The following is a 20,103-nucleotide window of genomic DNA, read 5'->3' on the forward strand; positions in this document are numbered from 1 at the left end:
CTAGACCCGTCTAGCGCCAGATTTATGGAGTTAAACTCATTTTTTGGAAGTGGAAACCTACCTTGCCTTAATGAGATGCAAGGTAGGTGTTCCTGTGCAAAAAATGACCCTATGGCCTTAACGCCATATTTATACTCCCATGCAAAAATGGTGCAAGGGAGGGAGGAGGGGTCAAAAAATGGGGAAAAGCTGGCTTTGCCCCATTTTTTAAAGCCTGGGTCAGGGTAGGCGTTAGGGGACCTGTGGGCCTATTTCCATGGTGGAACACCAAGGAATAAGCCCACAGGTGCCTTCCCCAGGCCCCAGGGCACCCCCACCCACACCAGAGGTACTGCGGAGGATGAGGGACCCCATCCCAGGTAAGTACAGGTAAGATTACATTTTATTTTTGAAAGTGCCATAGGGGGCCCTGAAATGGGCCCCATACATGGCACAGGGTGCAATGGCCATGCCCAGGGAACCCCTGTCCTCTGTGCTGGTCATTGGGGTAGTGGGCATGTCTCCTGCATTTTCTAACGCAGGAGTCATGTGGCATGGTAGGTTTAGCACCATAAAATGACGTTAATCTGGTTAGAGTCATTTTTTTTTACTCTAACCTGCCTAAAGTCATTTTTTGGTGCTAAACCCTCTTCTTCTATACTGCCAGCCCCACCCGACGAAAGTCTTTTTTTTTTACTCTAGCCTACCCTTTGCACCAGCTTGCACCATTCCATAAATGTGGTGCCAGGCTGGTGCACAGAAATGGTGCAAGCCGGTGCTAAGCTTTTTGGTGCAAAACTGAGTTAGTGCAGTTTTGCAGCAAAAAGTATAAATAAGGGACAATATTTTGTAAGTTTGCACCACTTTTGCGTCAAAAAATTACGTTAATGTGGCTCAAAAAAAGTATAAATCATGGCCTTGGTGCTAGACGGGTCTAGCAACAAAGTACAAATATGGAGTTAGATTTGCACCGAATTAGAGTAAAAGAAATGACGCTAATTTGGTGCAAACAGAGTATAAATATGCACCAGAGTATAAATATGCTCCTAAATTTGGCGTTAAGGCCATAGAGTCATTTTTTGCATGGGAACGCTTACCTTGCATCTCATTAAGGCAAGGTAGGTCTCCACTTTCAAAAAATGACTTTAACTCCATAAATTTGGCGCTAGAGGGGTCTAGCACCAAAGTATAAATATGGAGTGAGTTTTGCACCGAATTAGAGAAAAAAAAATGACACTAATTCAGTGCAAACAGAGTATAAATATGCCCCTTAAAAACATGATACTCATCTCAAAAGGTATTCAAAGTGATTTGGATAAATAAATTAAAAAAGGCCAGAAATGTACAAGAATAGCATAAAGAAAGTGTACTGCCAGTCACAAGTACCTAATTAGAACTCTAAAGGGTAACCCAATACTCTATTTGGAAGGTGGTATATATGATACGTAATGCTATGTTCCAAAAGGAGAACATTTCAAAACTCACTCAGATATTAAGAAATACTAAGGCCCATGATACTAAGGCCCATTTATACTTTTTTTACGCAAACCAGCGCTGGTTTGCATCCAAATATTTACTGCCAGCTAACACCATTCCTACGCACCAGGCGGGCGCCTTATTTAAGGATTGACCTTAGCCGGCGCAGGTGGCTGGTCACAGTAAAAAAAAATTACTCTAACCAGGCAGCGCCGGCGTAGGGGAAAATGGGGGTCGTGCGTCAAAAAAATGGTGCAAGTCAGGTTAGAGTAAAAAATCATGTCTCTAACCCGACTTGCGCCATTTTTTGACGCACAACCCCCATTGAAATGACTCCTGTCTCAGCACAGACAGGACTCATACCCCCTTGCCCAATGGCCATGCCCAGGGGACTTCTGTCCCCTGGGCATGACCACTGGGCACAGTGGCATGTAGGGGGGGCCCAGTTAGGCCCCCCCTATGCCACTTTAAAAAATGTTTAAAAATGAACTTACCTATACTTACTTCTACTTACCTGGGATGGGTCCCCCATCCATGGGTGTCCTTCAGGGGTGGGCAAGGGTGGCAGGTCAGAGACCATGGAAGTGAGCCCACAGGCCCCTTAATGCCTGCCCTTACCCAGGCGTTAAAAAATGCCACACATCAGGCTGTGCGCCATTTTTTAAGGCCAGCCCCCTCCTGTGCATCAAAATGGCATGGGAGTATAAATAATGCGCACAGGCCTTAAAGTCATTTTTTGGATGGGAACGCCTACCTTGCATATCATTAACGCAAGGCAGTTTCCTGCATCCAGAAAATGACGCACACAGAGGAATTTTGACGTTCACGGGGTCGGGCGTCATAGTATAACTATGGTGTTAGGTTTGCGCCAAATTTGCATCAAAATGTTTGAGGCAAAATTGGCGCAAACAGAGTATAAATATGCCCCTAAATACTGTTATTTAGGAATCAATATAAAAAAACAACAGTAACAAAAAGATAAATCTAGAGACCGTGTTTAGTGAAAGCGCGGATCGTGCAGTGAGCTTTGATCCATGATAACAATATTTACAATTAAAAATGAACATGTTCTCAATGATAAATATGCATGAAGGGGCATGTTTATACTCCATTTGTGCCAAATTTGCAACATTTTTTAATGCAAATTTGGTGCAAAACTAACTCCTTATTTAGATTTTGACGTTACTCCAGTCTAACATTGAAATAAAGGCGTTTGCACTATTTTGTAGATGCCTGAACCTACCTTGCAACAATGAGATGCAAGGTAGGCGTTCCCACCTAAAAAATGGTGCTAACCCCATAGCCAGATATTTATCCCCCATGCTAAAATGACACACGGGTGGGAGGAGGGGCTAAATAATGGGGCAAACCATTCTTTGCACCATTATTTAACTCTTGAGTCACACCAGATTTTAGGGGACCTGTGGACCCATTTCCATGGTTGAACACCATGGTATGGGTCCACAGGTGCCCTCCTCAAGCCCCCGGAACACCCCCACCCACACCAGAGGAACACCGGAGGATGGGGGACCCCACCCAAGGTAAGTGGGGTAAGTTAAAAAAAAATTAAGTGCCATTGGGGCCCAACATAGGGCCCCCTGCATGACACAGGGTGCAATGGCCTATCCCAGGGAACATTGGTTCCCTGTGGTGGCCATTGGGGTGGTGGGCACGACTCCTGTCTTTTCTAAGACAGGAGTCATGTGTAATGGATGGTTTTGCATCAGAAAATGACGCTAGGCTGATTAGAGGCATTTCTTGCCTCTACCCAGCCTAGCGTAATTTTTTGGTGTAAAACCCCCTTCTCCCACACCATTACCCTCACCCAGCTAACGTCATTTTTTTTATGTTAGCCCACCCTTTTCGCCGGCTTGAGGTGTTCCATAAATTTGGTGCCCAGATGGCACTCTGAAGTGACGCAAGCCGGCGCTATATTGTTTTACGCAAAACTACTTTGCGCAGTTTTGCATCAAAAACTATAAATATGGGCTGTAGTTTTTTTGTAACTGCACATCCATTCAGAGCAAATCAACACGCCATATCAAGATGGCTTCATTTTGACCTCAAATTCAAAAATCAGATAAGATTATCCTCAGGTTTTAGGGAGGGGCACACCAAGCGAAGAACTGTGTAGCTGTCAATGGAAATAATTCAAGCTGTCAATGGAAATAATTCAATGTGTGCGGGCGGATTCCAATAGATTCTGGTTTGGGAAGCCGCCTTAACCACGACTTCCTAACAACGAAGTCGTGGACAACGAAAGCGGAACAACGCTTTTGTTAACCACAACTTGCTTGTTTGGTGCCTTAACCAGGCATGTGCTGAACCATGCACATGCATGGTTAAGGCACAGAAAAACGGAGTCAGCTGAAGAGGACGACGAGATCATATAAGTGGGGCTGTTTTAGGTGCTTGGGGGTCGGGGTATTTTTGTTTTTAGGGGCAGCTTAGGTTTAGGGGCGGGGAAGGGTGGGTCGGGTATTTTTAGTTTTAGGGGTGAGGGGGTCGGGGTGGTTTAGGTTCAAGGGCGGGGAGGGGGGTTGGGGTGGTTTTAGGTTTTGGGGCGGGTGGGGTGGGGGTCACAGTAATTTTAGGTGCGGGGTGAGGTGAGGGGGTGGTTTTAGGGGTGGGGTGGGGGGATCATCGTAATTTTAGTGTGGGGTGGGGGTTGGGGTGGTTTAAGGTTTTAGGGGTTGGGTGGGGGGTCAGTGTAATTTTAGGGGCGGGGTAGGGCTGGGGTGGTTTTACGTTTTAGGGGTGGGGTGGGGAGTCAGGGTAATTTTAGGGGCAGGGGTGGAGGTTGGGGTGGTTTTAGGTTTTAGAAGTGGGTGGGGGGTTGATGTAATTTTAGGGGCAGGGGTGGGTGTGGTTTTAGGGGCGGGGTAGTTTTGGTTTTAGGGATGGGGTGAGGGGTTGGGATTGTTTTAGGTTTTAGGGGGCGGGGTGAGGTTGTTGGGGTGGTTTTAGGTTTTAGGGGTGGGGGTGGTGGGGTCGCGGTAATTTTTAGGGGCAGGGTGGGGGTTGGGGGATGCATGCTGGAACCATGCATGCCGTTCACTAATACCTTTACCAGGACTGCCTTTAAAATGAAAAATCATTGTTAAGGCATTCGTGGTAAAGGCATTAGTGGTAACAACGCGGTCGTTGTTCGGACCGCGTTGTTCAGGCATGCGTTGTTCTGACATACATTCTTCTTCTAGTTCTACCAACCTGCTACTAAAGGAGACAAATAGGACATTTTTTGCAGACAAAACAGAATTAAATGAACCACTCTTACCCAGGAGTACACTCACAGTTGGATATAAGTACATGTTCTACTTCAGAAACCTATACTTTGCTGTTCTGTTTTTTGCTTGGAAAGCCTGTTCACAACATTGTAACATTTTGTGCCAGTGGGGTCAGTTTTGACTGTTGAACTTTCAAAAAAGTGCTGTTGTAGAGGGAAGCTGTGAACAGTGGTGGCCGCAAAGTCTAACAATAGTGTGGCATAAATAACCGATACAAATTATACACAGGCAGAGAACAAAATGACTTGTTTCAGTGGTGTTGGAAGGAAATATCGCAAAACGTTCTCCCCTCAATAGAAAAAATAAATACAATTTGTCCCCTGTAGCACATTCCAGAACCTATTTTGTTCCTCAGCGTGCTAAAAGTTGTAGTGTAGTCCAGGACCTTATTTGTGTGCCAAGCACGTTTTACTCTATCTAGGAGTTTTTCAGCACAGCTTCATTAAAACTGCCCACAATGTTCCAAGAATTGCCACCACTGCATCAGGTCTGCACCTCATGAAGCCAGAGACGGTCCACAAATAGGTGGCGCCTGGCTCGAGATGTAACAGGTAATTGATGTAGCTGAGAGCGGGGCAGGATAGGAAACTGGAGTGTAGCAAAGAAAGTTAGAATGACAGTGTGGCAGAGGCAGGAGGTTAAAGGGATGAAAGTGACAAGGATAGGGAGGGTAAAAGGTAAAACTCTATGTGCACTATACCACCTAGCCTCCGCTAGTGTCTTTTCTGCTTTCCTCATCCTCCTCTCAAATTTCTGTTGCTGCTGTCGTATTGCCATCAGTTCCCAAATTGCTAGCGCCTCAAACTGTGCTGGCCTCGGAGGTGGCTTTAGCTCATTTAGCACCCTCTGCAAATTTTCCAAAACCCTTACGTTGAACATTTCGTGCTCCGGAAATGCCAAACACCCTTCTTTCTCTGTCACTTTGCACCATTGCTTTAGCCAAAGATATGGTGCGACACCTCTTTCCTCCATTACGGCATAAGCCGGTGTATCGTCTGGCGGTGTAACCTCTCCTACACTAGCAGTAATATATGTAGCTCCCCTCAAAGCGCTCTTTAAAGCCTTGAAAAATGTCATTTTTGTGTCTTTTATTTTCTTCACAATCGAATCAGGAAGTGATTTTAATTCACAGAACTCCCTTCACCTACCTTCACAACCAATTTCCTCTCACGGACGGCGGCCAATCCGTGCACGACCCTTCTCGCTACCCAACCTATCCCAGCGCAGCTCCAATGACGTCACACTCACACACACTGTTGCTGACAAAGTCTTGCGGCTTGCCTTTCTCACACAAAACTAATGCCATATATTGCGAGCATCAACAAAAACTCAAATTTGCCGGGTACTACAGGAAGGGGTAACACAATCGCTTCGGAACTTTACAGAGATTTTGCTTAGCCTCGGCCGCTACTCTCTCCTTTTCAGATCCCGCACTCGCAAGCAAAATTTGACCCGCAAATTTTACTCTTGACTTGTCAATGGGTGTTCTAGTGCCCTTTAGAACTCACCAAATCTCCATAGAAATTTTCATTCACTCACATTGACTCAAACTCGACTTGTCAACCACGCCCGATTGACCTAGTAAACCATGCAAATTACAACATAAACCAAGTGTCTCATACACTGATCAATATACTCCGGAGTCTTAGACCACGCAGGGTCCGTACATCACCAACAACCACGTGGACAATTTTTGAGCACCAAGCGCCACACTCACATGAAGTTCACCGACTTCCCTACTCTCATACTGCGGAGTACGCACACTCCTACTAAAACATTACCTGGCCTAAAATCCTCACAAACCTCACAATTCACCTGCGATATGCATAAGCAATGCAAGCACAAAACCTACTTCCTTCACACTATCACTAGAACGCTGCGAACACACCCAACTCACTTCGGCAGGCTCCAAGATTACAGGAAAGTCATTCGGGAATTAGGGGCATATCATCACTCTAGTTTGCATCTTTTAAAAAAATCAATTTTCCCAAAACCCAATTTTCTCGATGCACCTTGCTTACTTCCAAACTACACTCATCAATTTCTACCAGACCTTCAGACCCTTAGAATCAACAATCTTATCAAACAGTGGTCCCTCGTCCTGGGGCCCCAAAGGGCCAAACCATTACCTCTGCTACCAAAAACTGATAGTGCGTCAAAACCTTGATAAGTAAACTTACAAGGGGACACGCCTAGGCCGATGAACCTTTTCACTACGTTCGGGGACTTCCCAGCACGAGATATCTTTCTGGCATCACAAATCAATATGTATCAATACCCAATCAATATTCTTAGTAACTAATCAACAAGTTAATCAATAACATTTAATAAGAAACAATAATACGAATACACCATGACCTTCCAGCCATGAATAACCACACAAATCTAATTAAGTGTTAGGATATTTATTCCCTATTAGTTACAATCTAAAGTCATTTCTGTTAGTCTCATTGGCAATCAATCTCATTAGTAACTCTTCAAATGTTATCATCAATACACAGTAATCAATGCATAGCGCATATTCATTTAACATTTAACACATTACTAATAAGAAGCAGTTTAACAAAGTCTTGGAATACAAGGTTCAACAAAGCAAGAACTCAGTCATTTGTCTATTTGCATCAGATTATTAGTGAACACCTTAACTAACCTCGATTTAGCATCAGCATGTTGGGCTTCATGCAAAACAATTTAGCAAACACAACTTTGGAAAACATCTAACTATGGCCTCTGTCAAAAGAGCAGTTGGTACCTAGAAAGAAGGGCAAACAGACAATTTCAGTTATCATCAGATAGTTACCCCTCCAACAAATCAGCAATCAGCGTCAGTCTTCGTCCTCAGGACATCAGTCAATTCACCATCAGCAAGGACAGGACAGGGCAAGTCTCAGTGTGACATAGCTAAGAATAAGGCACTTCCCTCATAATGAGGAAAAGTAAGTATCAGTAAGGACTTAGGTAGAAGATGGTTACGGTATCAAGAAGAATAAACGGCAGTCTCAAAAGAGCAATGGCAAAATATGGCTTAAAGTAGAATGTCCGAAAAATGGCTAATAATGGCCGATTTCTCGGGTCATGTGATTATATAGAAACTGTCAAACTAACCCTTAATTCCCTATTGGAACATTTTTGGTGCATCATTATCTCTGTCCAATAATTCTCCACGCACCTTACTAGAATTTTCCACAAAACACAGTTCTCATGCAGTTGATTGGCTCTTGTAATTGACGTCTTCATTGGGTGGAATGTCAGGTAAGAAAAGTTACACTTTACGTTCCAGTCAGTAGTCCCATTGTCTTCTCCCAGTCTAGGCAGCCTTGCACCTGTTATAAATTACACTGTTGCATTCGGCAAGAATGTCTCCTTAAGCAAGTCGGGTCCCATGAGAAAGAATTTACTATGGCTACACACACATATCTCTAGCTTCTGGAAAAGTAGAGCTTTGTGTCCTTCAGGAAAACAGAACATTGTACATTGGAAAAACACAGTTTAATATGAGACCAGGCAGCTAGGCCCAGACCCTCGCTAACTAAGGCCTAGTGATTAATTTAGCAAACCCAAATACATAGCTCTAATTATGGTATGCTAATACAAATTCAAACATTAGTACATAATAAGTTCATCATTGATAAGTTTCATTAGTCTTCGTATACATTGGTGGCCACTCTCCATGGGCACATTTCAAACGCCTGCATTATTTTCTACATTAACACATTTTCTATGCGGCTTCATTACACAATGTATTGCAAGCTTTGCATGTTAATATTGATTTTAAAGGTCACACTCCAACAATGGTTACAGGGATGGAGAGGGTCACATGGATGGGAAGGGCGACAGGGACGGACGTGTGAAAGGAACGGGGAGGCTGCTACGAAGAGAAACAAGATAGGAAATAGTAGTGTGGCAGTGACTGGGAAGGTGACATGGATGACCAGAGTGAGGTAAATGGAGAGGGTGACAGGGAAGGAGGGAGAGGCACGGCCTGGGAAAAGGGCCTGGTAAAATGACAGGGTGGGAAGGATTACATAATCTGGGATGGTAAAAGGAAAGGTTAAGTTGGCAGGTGAGTTAAGGGTGACAGTAGTAGGGAGAATGATTGGGTTGGTGAGGGTGATAGGATTTGAAAGGTTGACAGGGATAGGAAGGGTGGTAGTGATGAGGAGGGTGACAGTGTTGGGAAGTCGGATAAGGAATGAAGCAGTTACAGTGTTTGAGAGCGTGACAGGGATGATTTAGGTGACAGTGATGTAGATAGTGACAGAAGTGAGAAGAGGTGAGTGGCAATGTGGGATGGATGGATACGTTAGGGGTGTGGTTGTGACAGGCTTTGGGAATATGTCAGTGATTGTGGGAGGTAAAAGGACAGGGATTGGGAATATGACAGGGATTTGGAGTATGATAGGCTTGAAAAAGACTACTGGGATTGGAAGGTGACAGTGATAGGGAGTATGGCATGGACCTGAGGGGTGGGAGTGATTGAGGGAATGGCAGTAACCGTGAGTGTAAAAGGCACTAGGAATGTGATAGGGACATGGAGGGCTAAAGGTACAGGGAGGGTCACAATGGTTGAAAGTGTGATTCAGACTTGGAGTGTTAAAGGTACAGGGAGGATGACTGGAACAGGGAGGATTATGTGAATATAGTGGGTTACAGGGTTTATGTGGCAGGGGCGGATGTGGCAGGGATGTAGAAAGTGATAGCTATGGGGAGTGAGATGGTGAGCAAGAGGGCGACGGATTGTTAAAATGGTAGGACTGGCAAGTGGTACAGGAGTGTCACTCTCTCCTTCCCCATTATAGATACCCAAGTTTGCTGTGTCACGTCAAAATTGAGCGCTCCATCTTGTGATGATGCTAAATACATTCACCCTGTCACTAAGATATGAAAGGAGAAAGGTGGGATGCTTGAATTAAACTGACCCACTGGTAATTTCTCAGGGCTACGTTTCTGTCCATTATGCCACTCTAAACAGAACAGCCATAGGCTATGTTCCCTCTGGATAGGTACGTTTGTGACTCATCTGTGAGGTGTTCCTTGAGTTCAATAGCAACAGTGTGCACACAACCCATATCTGGGCATATGCCTCACACATAAGCCAAGTTACATAGGAAAACAAAAATGGGTGAAATGCTTGAATTAATCACAGGTACAGCAAATACTCATCCCACAGTCCAGTCCTACGTTGTTGTCCCCTGTACCCCTTTAGATCGAGATCAGTCACATAGAAATCAGTTTCAGTCTTGCTCTAATTGTAGCTGTCCAGCCTAACTGCCAGGGCAAGTCCCCTCCTCACAAGAATACAAGTAACCCCAGAATGGTTTTGGCCTTTTTTGTCTTGTCCGTGAAGTGTAGCCTGATAACATGGCCATGTCTGTCCCTTACGTGCAGCACCAATCCTGAATTAATGTGTGCTGTACTGCCTATAACTCGGGCTTCATAATTTCGGGGCTTTCTTCAAGACTCAAACTTATAGAAAATCATCACATTGTGGACTGTAAGCATTCACAGGGTGACACCCTCTTGCTGCAAACCTTAAAGGAAAGATATGACGATGTTTACAGAACATAAAACACCCACTAGAATTGGCTATAGTGCTACCCATGCTCCTTTGGCAGAATACATCGTTTTTGTCTTAAGCATCCTAAATCCCACCGTGGCATCTTCTAACCAACAAGAGTTCTGCCTGTACCACTTGGCAGAAAATGATGCAATTTCCAGCCACTGTGAGGAAAGAAACACAATGTGCTCTATATATTGCAACACAAGTGCTCCTTTAACATATGTCCTTCAGTTTCTCGATCATTGCATCTAAGACAGATATAATCAGGAGTTTCTCTCGAAGGTCCCACCCAGGTATCATTTCCCTTGCTAGGAAGCCTGTCTATAATCCCCAAAGGGGAAGGCAATGATGCTTAAAGCTGCTCTGCATACTGCAGCCAAGGAGTTCCTTCCCCTGAACACTTACCTATTATAGAAAGTCAATTAGGCCCTCTTCACATTGCTTGCTATTCTGCCTTAGTCTTACATGATATAATTCTCTAAACCTTTAATAACACTTTTGTGTGTGATTCAGTGGCCATTATTATACATCTAAGTGCCCAAAATTCCAGTGTGGACAGAAATTGTGTCAGTCAGTCAGTCAAAGATCTTTATTCGGCGATTGCCATAAAAGTACAAATTAAGATCACATTTTCAAATGAACAAACAGACAGGAAAAAGAATAAAACACATCTTACATATATTACAAAAAAGAGGGCAGAGTAAGCTAATCCAAGTTCCTCTTTCACAGATATTCCAGTGTTCTTATCAGATCATTTACTAGTGTCATGCAACATAATACCAAAATCTGTTTAAATACCCTAAAATGTGATAAAAACCTTACTCCCTATGGAATAAGACTATCCTAAACCACATATGAAGTATACAACTTTAGACAAAAAATAGGTTTTAAAAGTCAGCATAGGTGAGATTAATAAGTTACATAATAATAATACCGATTCCTAATAGCAATAGATGATCTAATAAAATTTAAAACCTGAGAACAAATTTTGACATTTGGTAATTTCTGAAAATATATCAAAGCTTCCTTATAATGGATCGGTCTTAATGTGCGTAAAATAGGTAAGATAAAAGTATTTCTAGGGGTGGCGTAAAGGGAGCAAAAGAGAGAGAAGTGAGAAGTACTTTGCTTTGAGCTAGCATCGCAGGGGCAAGGTGGTAAGTCTTTTTGCCAGATACACTGCTCGGGAAAGGCCAACTTAAAATGAATCAAATTTAGTCTAAAAAAGATTAAAAGAGAATATATTTTTGGGTATGAAAAGCAAGTCAAATAGGGATACAATATGTAAGGCCGTAACAATCTGGGTATAGGACTCTAAATATTTCAGATTCAAACAGCTATGAAGTCTTATGTGCAAAGTATGCTCAGTGACATGCTTTCAGCAAGGACCTTGCAGTTGTGGTTAGCAGTTGTGGTTCTTCATACATATACCTAAGCCCCAGCTTGTCAAAGGATGATCGCAAATACGAGAGCCAGGGAATCCTGTTCGAGTTAGCCAACAGTATGCATTCAGTTATACATTCCTGCACCAGACTTGCCACTGGATTCGTCCAACATCTAATCCACAGCAAAAGGGGGGCAATAGAGACTGTGTCCTCTAAAAAGCATTGACCCACCTCCTCGTGGATAATGATGTTTGCTATGCACTTAGGTACCATCAATAGTCTGTGCATAAATTTATTCTCAGTACATTGGAGAGTAGGTACTTTAATAAACCCCCAAACTCCAGCCCCATATAGGGCTGCTGAGACACACTTGGAGTTATATGGCGTCATAATCTGAGAAGACGGTGTGTGGCCCAGTTCACGAGTAAAACGAGAAATCGCTTCCGTGTTCCTTGCCATTTGTTGGGTCTTAAATTTAAGGTGAGTATTCCAGATCATAGAAGAATTTATATGCATACCTAGGTAACAGAAATCTCTCACATTATTAATGATATTGCCCCCCCCATAGTAAATAGTTTAGATTTTGTATTTCGGGGGCTACATGTCATAATAAATGTCTTAGAATAATTAACTTTCAGATCTAAGTCCAGCATGAAGTTCAAAAAGAGATCCAACAGGCCTTGTAAACCATTTGCAGTGCGTGCAATAAGTACAGCATCATTTGCATATAATAAAACTGGGAGCAATCTCTGACCCGTCTTTGGCACATCCTTCCCATTTTTTAGCAAAAAATCATAAAGCCTATTTATATATATCAAAAAGAGAAAGGGGGCCAGATTACATCCCTGCCTCACTCCCCTGGAAGAGGAAATGGGGGCACTTCTCTGTCCCGATGGGCCAAACTGAACTAAAACCTTTAAATCCATATGAAGGCGCTTTAAAAGATCCAATAGAGTCACATTGCATCCCAGGGTTTCCATGATTTGCCACAACTTCTCCCTATTTACCAAGTCAAAAGCGCTGGATAAATCAATAAAAGCCATGTGAATTGGCTCCCTTTTGGCAATGACATATTTGCTAAGAATGAGATGCAAGTTCAGTACTTGCTCAACTGTACCCAAACTGGGTCGAAAACCAAATTGAATTGGAGATAAAATCTGTGTCTGTAGCACCCAATCCTCCAGGCGAGATAAAATCACACTGCCCAGAATCTTGGCCGTGGAGTCAATCAAGGATATAGGTCTGTAACAGGAAGGGTCTTGTCTATTGCCCTTTTTAAATATAGGAATAATAATTGCCAGTTTCCAAGAAGGGGGTATATTACTTTTAGCAGCACTTCTTCGAACGTTTGTAACTAGGGGGCCCCAAAGATTAGGCATAGATTTAAGATATCAATGGGGACACCGTCAGGGCCGGGAGCCCTCCCTTGTTCTGAACGATTAATGGCTCCAAGTATCTCATGTAGATCAAATGAAATATCTAGGGCGTTTATGTTGGGGTCTATATTGTTTCCGGTTGTTATTATTATCCTCCTTGGTCAGAAAGTTATTATCTGGATCGAATACTTTCCTAAAGTGGTTCAACCAAACTTCTTCTGCAATAAGACAATCATCAACCTTAGTGTTACTATCAGAGAAATAAGAATGATTGACCACCTTCCAAAATTTTGAGGAATCATTCAGATCGGACGCAGCCTGTAGCTCATCCCACGCCTTAGACCTTATCTGTGATTTTCTTTTTTCCAAGGTGGCCTTATACTCAGCCTTAGCTGATTTAATTAAGTGACGGGAAAAAGAAACTGATTTAAGGGTATCTTTTAGTTTTTTGTGAGCAATTAAACACGCAGAATCATACCATTTGTGATGGGCAAACCCATAGTAGGCCTGTCTACCACAAGGGCATGCGAAATAGCATTACTTAATATTTCAAATTCTTGAACTATATGATGATGGTCGGACTGCTGAGATAAACATATGTTAATGGAGTCAAACCTAGATCTTATAATTTCTTGATTGAAAGTCGTTGGGTTTATTTTATCCCAATTCAGACGTAGGCCCAAATTTGTATGAAAAGTAGTGTTTCTTCTCAATCCCTTATCCCTAGGTACCTGATCTATAATTAAGTCTAATACACAAGGGATTGTGGTCACTGGCACAGTGAGGGATTATTTTAAAATCACAGACTAAATGGTAATCTGGGGAGCCAATAAGAATAAAATCAATAGTACTCCCCTTCGCATTCCCTGTAAACGTTGGAACATTTAGAGAATCTAGTACCACTTTCTCCCTAACATGAACCAGCTCAAAGTTACATAAAGAGCTTCTCCTTCCGGTTAATGAGTAAAATGAGTTAACAATTCTCTGCCTTGAATGGGAATATCGCACTGTTCTAAATTTTCCTGACAACATAAGGAAGTATTAAAATCACCGACCCATAAAACTACTAAATCTTCATCCTGTAATTCAGTAGACGAATCAATAAAATCCACAACGTACTCTAACATTCCTTTAAGGAGACCGCGTGGGACATTGTTATAAAAATTTTAAATCAAAATACCTTTACACCCCCTAATGGATAATAAAACAACAATAAAATAAGGTGAGGACCAAATTAAGGAAGCCTTCAGTGATGGTAGTCGTAAGGATACAAGCACTAAAAGACCTCCTCGTGCTCTTCCCATTATGGAAGTTAATGCCGGCTGGTAAAGAGTTGTATACCCATCCAGAAAGAACGTATCTTGGGTCCAAGTTTCCTGTAAACAGATTATGTCAAAAGATGATATAAAACTCAACCAGTCCGGATTATTTATTTTAGATTGGAGCCCCGCAATATTCCAACTAATCAAAGATAAGGGCTTTGATCCTGGGTGTAGCACCAATTTGTCAGTATTGTTTAAGTAGGAGGTATCAGAAATGTTCACTCTTACTTCCTGTATAGGTTCATCATGTTCATCATAAATCATTAATCTCAACAGATTTTTGGGACCCGGACTTGCGATAACCGTAAGTCAATCATTCTCATCGAGAGAATTAAAGGCCAAAGGACAATTGCTAATGGGAACATTTACCTGCGCGTATGGCCTAACTGGAGCTAAGCTATGATAGCTGGAGACAGTACTAGAACATTGTGAAAAAAGGGAATGGTCGTAAAAATGACATAGCGAGTGTATTTGAATCCCTTTATCTAGAAAATTGGAACAATCTAAATTTGCCAAAAGGTGATCAACTGAGCACGGGTTAGCAAAATTAATTACAACACAGTCTCCGTCGTCCATATTTCTTCGATGTCCCACCTGCTTCACTCTACGTGCCATAAGAATCTTATTATTTGGATGTTATTTAACCTTGAATTTAGATTTCAACCAATGAACAGACTTCCTAATCAAAGCTTGGGTGTCTTCTTTTTTGTTACTATCTAAAGAAGGTACATTTAATAACATCAAAACATAAGGAATGCAATCAGGAGGTAAGTGCAATATATCTGCTTGATTAATGGATTTATTTAATAGTGGACGGTTTGAGCCAGGAGGGGTAACAGAAATTGTGACATTTCTTACTCAGTCGGCAGACCCTGTCTCTAAAACTCATTTGTCATGAAACAAGGAACACTCCGTTGTTGTCTTCCAAGATCTGAGTCCATAACTGTAAATCATCCTTTTCCCCTTTCGATTGTAAATACTTGTGTTTCAAAACTGCATTTGCTTCAACAGATGGCTAGAAAATGGCTTCCCTTGATATAGCCTTTGTAGCAAAATATGGCTGTCTTAACAAATACTTCCACCGTTTCAGTGTTACTTTCATTGCCAGGCTGTAAAATCAGACTGGTGTCCTGGCGGCTTTGACCTTCTTCTTTGGCAGTGTACACTCTGGTTTGACACCAATAAATCTATGCCCAGAAAAGAAGGCACTGTGCTTGGACACTCACATTTCTCCCAAGTGAGAGGGACTCACAATAGGTTTGCATCTCATGGAATGATTTGATATTCATCTGGACCTCATCAGTCCCTGCATTGTGCACAAATTAGGAAGTCAATCAATCAAAGATCTTTATTTGTTCCAATTAATGACCATAAAAGCACAATAGTGAGTACAATCTTTACAGTCATAACGAAAACATGCAACATTTAAAAAACCTTATCTTAAAGTAAGATGTCCTCAATTATAAATTTAGCCCATTCTTAAAGCACCAATAACATACTTAAATATAAAAATGTATGTTCACTAAAAGATCCTAAAAGCACATCCTATAAAGACACCACAATTTAATAGTTTTATGCAGCATAGTTTTTCCTTGATTTTATAGCAGCAATCATGTAGCTAAGTACATGCAAACAGATTTCCGGTTTGGATAAAGATTGCAAATACCCCACACCATCTTTGTATGATGTAAAGTGCTTGTGCAACAGAATAGGACACAAAAACTGAGCTCTTAATGAGCAATAAAAGTTGCAAAATAGCATTCAGTGCACAGTTGATTGTAAGGAAGTGGCATTACATGGGCAACAAGAGAAAAAAGCAACTCTAGAGCCGGCTAAAGGAAAGCCAACTAAATGATGAAGCATGTTTTATCTTAACCTTGTCAAGTAGAACCTGTGCTAGGGGTTAGTTAACCAGACTAAATAGGAGTTAATGCCTGTAACATTACAAAATTTTCATATAGCTAATAAGGGTGCCAATGCTGAGGGACCTTTCAATTCAGCCCTCCTCCCTATGTGAAGCAAAGATCATTTTAACCCTATTTTTAGCTTGCGGTCCAGTTGCTTCAAGAGAATTAAAGAGGGGACCTAGGTTGTAAAGGCTATTTTGAACATAAGCCAACCACTGAATGGCAGCCATGTTATCCAAATTTACAAAATCCTGTAGAACTTCCAGCGAAAAGCCAGCTTTAGGGTGGTCCATATCTTCAGTCATAATAATAAAGGGGCGAACCCAACAAGATCCTCCAAAAAACATTCCCAGTTCTAGGTACAAGATGAACCTTGGGGTGGTTTGGGGTATTGCTAGGAGTCTGCAGAAAAATGTATTTTCAGCTACCTGCAGCTTCCCTGGAGCAGCACGTCCCCACATTCCTGCACCATATACACTTAGAGAAAAACACTCGCCCCTATAAAGTCATCTTTCTAACTGGTTTGCAACCTATCCTTTTGGAAAATCTGTATATCATTTTGCAAGTTCTCTCTTTATTTTTCGCGTTCTCTCTTTATTTTGCCTAGCCCAGAACCCACTAGCATGGAACAATATGCCTAATAATGAAAAAAGGATACTTTCTCTGTGGTCACCCGCCAATATTAAAATGTTTGGACTCAGTACTTTTAGATCCACAAGTAAATACAATTTATTTTTGATAGTTGAATTTAAGATTTAATTTTGTCATAAATCATTAACACCATTCAAAAGATTCTGCAGGCCATTTGCTGTTAATGCTAAAAGGACAGTGTTGTCCACGTAAAAAAGTACTGGGACTACATTAGTGCCAATTTGGGGGACATCTTTGCCGTATGACTGTAAAAAGGCACCTAGGAAGTTGATGTAAAATAAAAACAGAAAAGGGGCTAAAATACTTCCCTGCCTCACACCTCTCGTAACCCTTATTGACTTTGTGTAGTGCCCAGATTGTGGGTAACACACTTTTGTGATTGTGTCCCTGTGCAGGCCCTTTACGAGGTCCAACAGGGAGTGATCAATGTCCGCCTGATCCATTAGCTCCACAATAGTTTCCCATCTACTAGGTCAAAGGTACAGGAAAGGTCAATAAATGCCATGTGAAGGGCACCTCTCCTGGCCTTGACATACTTCCCCCAAGTGAAGCTTAAATTAAGCTCCTGCTCTACAGTCCCTAGGCTGGGTCTAAAACCATATTGAAATGGCAACAAAAAGAGTTGGCCTCAGCCCAGTCTTCTAATTTGCCCAAGATTATCCACCCAAGAATCATTGCTGTGGAATCTATCAATGAAATTAGGTGGTAACATGTCAGTAGATTCCGATAACCCTTTCTGTAGATTGGCACTATAATGGCTTCTCTCCATGAATCAATTAAATTAAACCTAACTACTGTCCTAAAATGGATGGCTTAAGTAACAAATGCTAGGTCTATAAGATCTGCTAACTAATCCTCAGTTAGGGCCAGATGTAAGAATATATGATTGTGCTACTCGGAAATTGCGAGTCGGAGCGACTCGCAAGTTGCGATTCGCAAAATCATATGCAGAATGGTGTCCATGACACCATATGAGAATCGCAAGGGGGTCGCAAAGACCCACCTCATTAATATTAATGAGGTGGGTCGCAATTTGCGACCCCCTTGCGATTCCCTGCACTCACAGGGATGGTGGCCTGCTGGAGACAGCAGACCTCCATGTCTGTGACTGCTCTTTTAATAAAGCAGTTTTTTTTGTATTGCAGCCTGTTTTCCTTAAAGGAAAACGAGTTGCAATACAAAAGAAAAAATTAAACTTTTTGGTTTCATTTTTTCAGAGTAGGCAGTGGTCCATTGGACCACTGCCTACTCTGAAAAAATAGTTTTGGTGACATGCACAAAGGGGAAGGGGTCCCATTGGGACCCCTTCCCTTTTGCGAATGAGTTAGCACCCACTTGACATGGGTGCTAACTGCGAATTGCTTTGCGACCGCGTTCGCAGTCTGAAAGCAATTCTGCATAGCGGTGCGAATCGCAAATAGGAAGGGAACACCCCTTCCTATTTGCGAGTTGCATTCCCATTTTGCGAGTCGGTACCGACTCGCAAAATGGGAATGCGCATCGTGATGCACGTTTTGCATGGCGCAAACTGTGAATTTCGCAGTTTGCGCCATGCAAAACGCTTTGTACATCTGGCCCTTAGTACTAGAGTATCTGGCCTGGGGTAGTTACCCCAATTATCTCTCTTACCATCTGGATTGAAAATTAACATAAAATGATCAATTCAATCCTGCTCAGAAATATGGCACTCAATGCCAGTAGCTGGTTTATCTGTAAAAAAAATGGCTGATTTACTGTTTCCCAAAAAAGTCTATTGTCTTTCAGATGGGTAGCTTTTTCTAAATTCTCCCAAGCCTTACTTTAAATTTCTTGCCTCTTATTTTCAAGGGCTTGTTTATAGTTATTTCTAGCTCTTCTAACATCCTCTATATTACATGACATCTTGTTTGTAGCCTTTTTAATGCCTTTAACTCGTACTGTGCCTTCGACGAGGTGATCTCGTCCAAGGCACCGGTTCCCAGGTGCCTTCGATGAGATCACCTCGTCCTGCACCCGGGAACTGGGGGGAGCGCTAGGCTCTCCGCCCACACCCCCCCAGTCGTGGATGGAAGGGAAAGGCCTTCCCCTTCCACCCCCAACCCCTCCCTCGGCAATTCGATGACGTCGACCTCATCAAATATTGCCGAGGGACGTGCTGGAAGCCATTTGCTTCCAGCGCATCGAGGGAACAGGACTTTGAGGTGAGTCCTTCCCTCTTTCTGGGGTGGGGGTGGAGGAAAACAGACACGGGGGAAAGGAAAGGGTTTTTCCTTTCCCCCGGTGCCTGTTTTCAGTGGATTCCTGCTCCACAATCGCGGGCGGGGCCTGCGATCGTGTAGCAGGAATCCCCACTAGGCACCAGGGATTTCCTTTTTATGTTAGTTTTGGGGGGCGACCCCTTGGGCAAGGGTCGCTCCCATTAGGGGGCATTATTTTCCTTTTTCGGCCCCCCCCCTTGGGGCATATTGGCCGACCTGCCACTGGGGGGGGCGAAAAACCACTGGACACAAGGGATATTATTATTTTGCATATCTTTTGGGAGCAACCCCTTGGGCAAGGGTCGATCCCATTGGGGGGCCGAAAAACCACTGGACAATAGGGACTTTATTTTTTCGCATATATTTTTGGAGCGACCCCTTGGGCAACGGTCGCTCCCATTGGGGGGCCGAAAAACCACTGGACACCAGGGATATCATTTTTTGCATATATTTTGGGAGTGACCCCTTGGGCAAGGGTCGATCCCATTGGGGGGCCGAAAAACCACTGGACACCAGGGATATTATTTTTTCGCATATATTTTGGGAGCGATCCCTTGGGCAAGGGTCGATCCCATGGGGGGGCCGAAAAACCACTGGACACCAGGGATATTATTTTTTTGCATATATTTTTGGAGCGACCCCTTGGGCAACGGTCTCTCCAATTGGGGGGCCGAAAAACCACTGGACACAAGGGATATCATTTTTTGCATATATTTTGGGAGTGACCCCTTGGGCAAGGGTCGCTCCCATTGGGGGCTACATTTTTTTCTTATTTCAGCCAACCCCCCCCCCCCCCCCGGGGGGCAGATCGGGCAATTTTTTGTGGCGAAAACCACTAGACACCAGGGAAATTATTTTCTTTGTTTTAGGGCAGCGACCCCTTAGGCAAGGGTCGCTGCCCTGGGGGCAATCAGTTTTTTATA

Source organism: Pleurodeles waltl, chromosome 7 (assembly GCF_031143425.1).
Source record: "Pleurodeles waltl isolate 20211129_DDA chromosome 7, aPleWal1.hap1.20221129, whole genome shotgun sequence".
NCBI lineage: Eukaryota > Metazoa > Chordata > Amphibia > Caudata > Salamandridae > Pleurodeles > Pleurodeles waltl.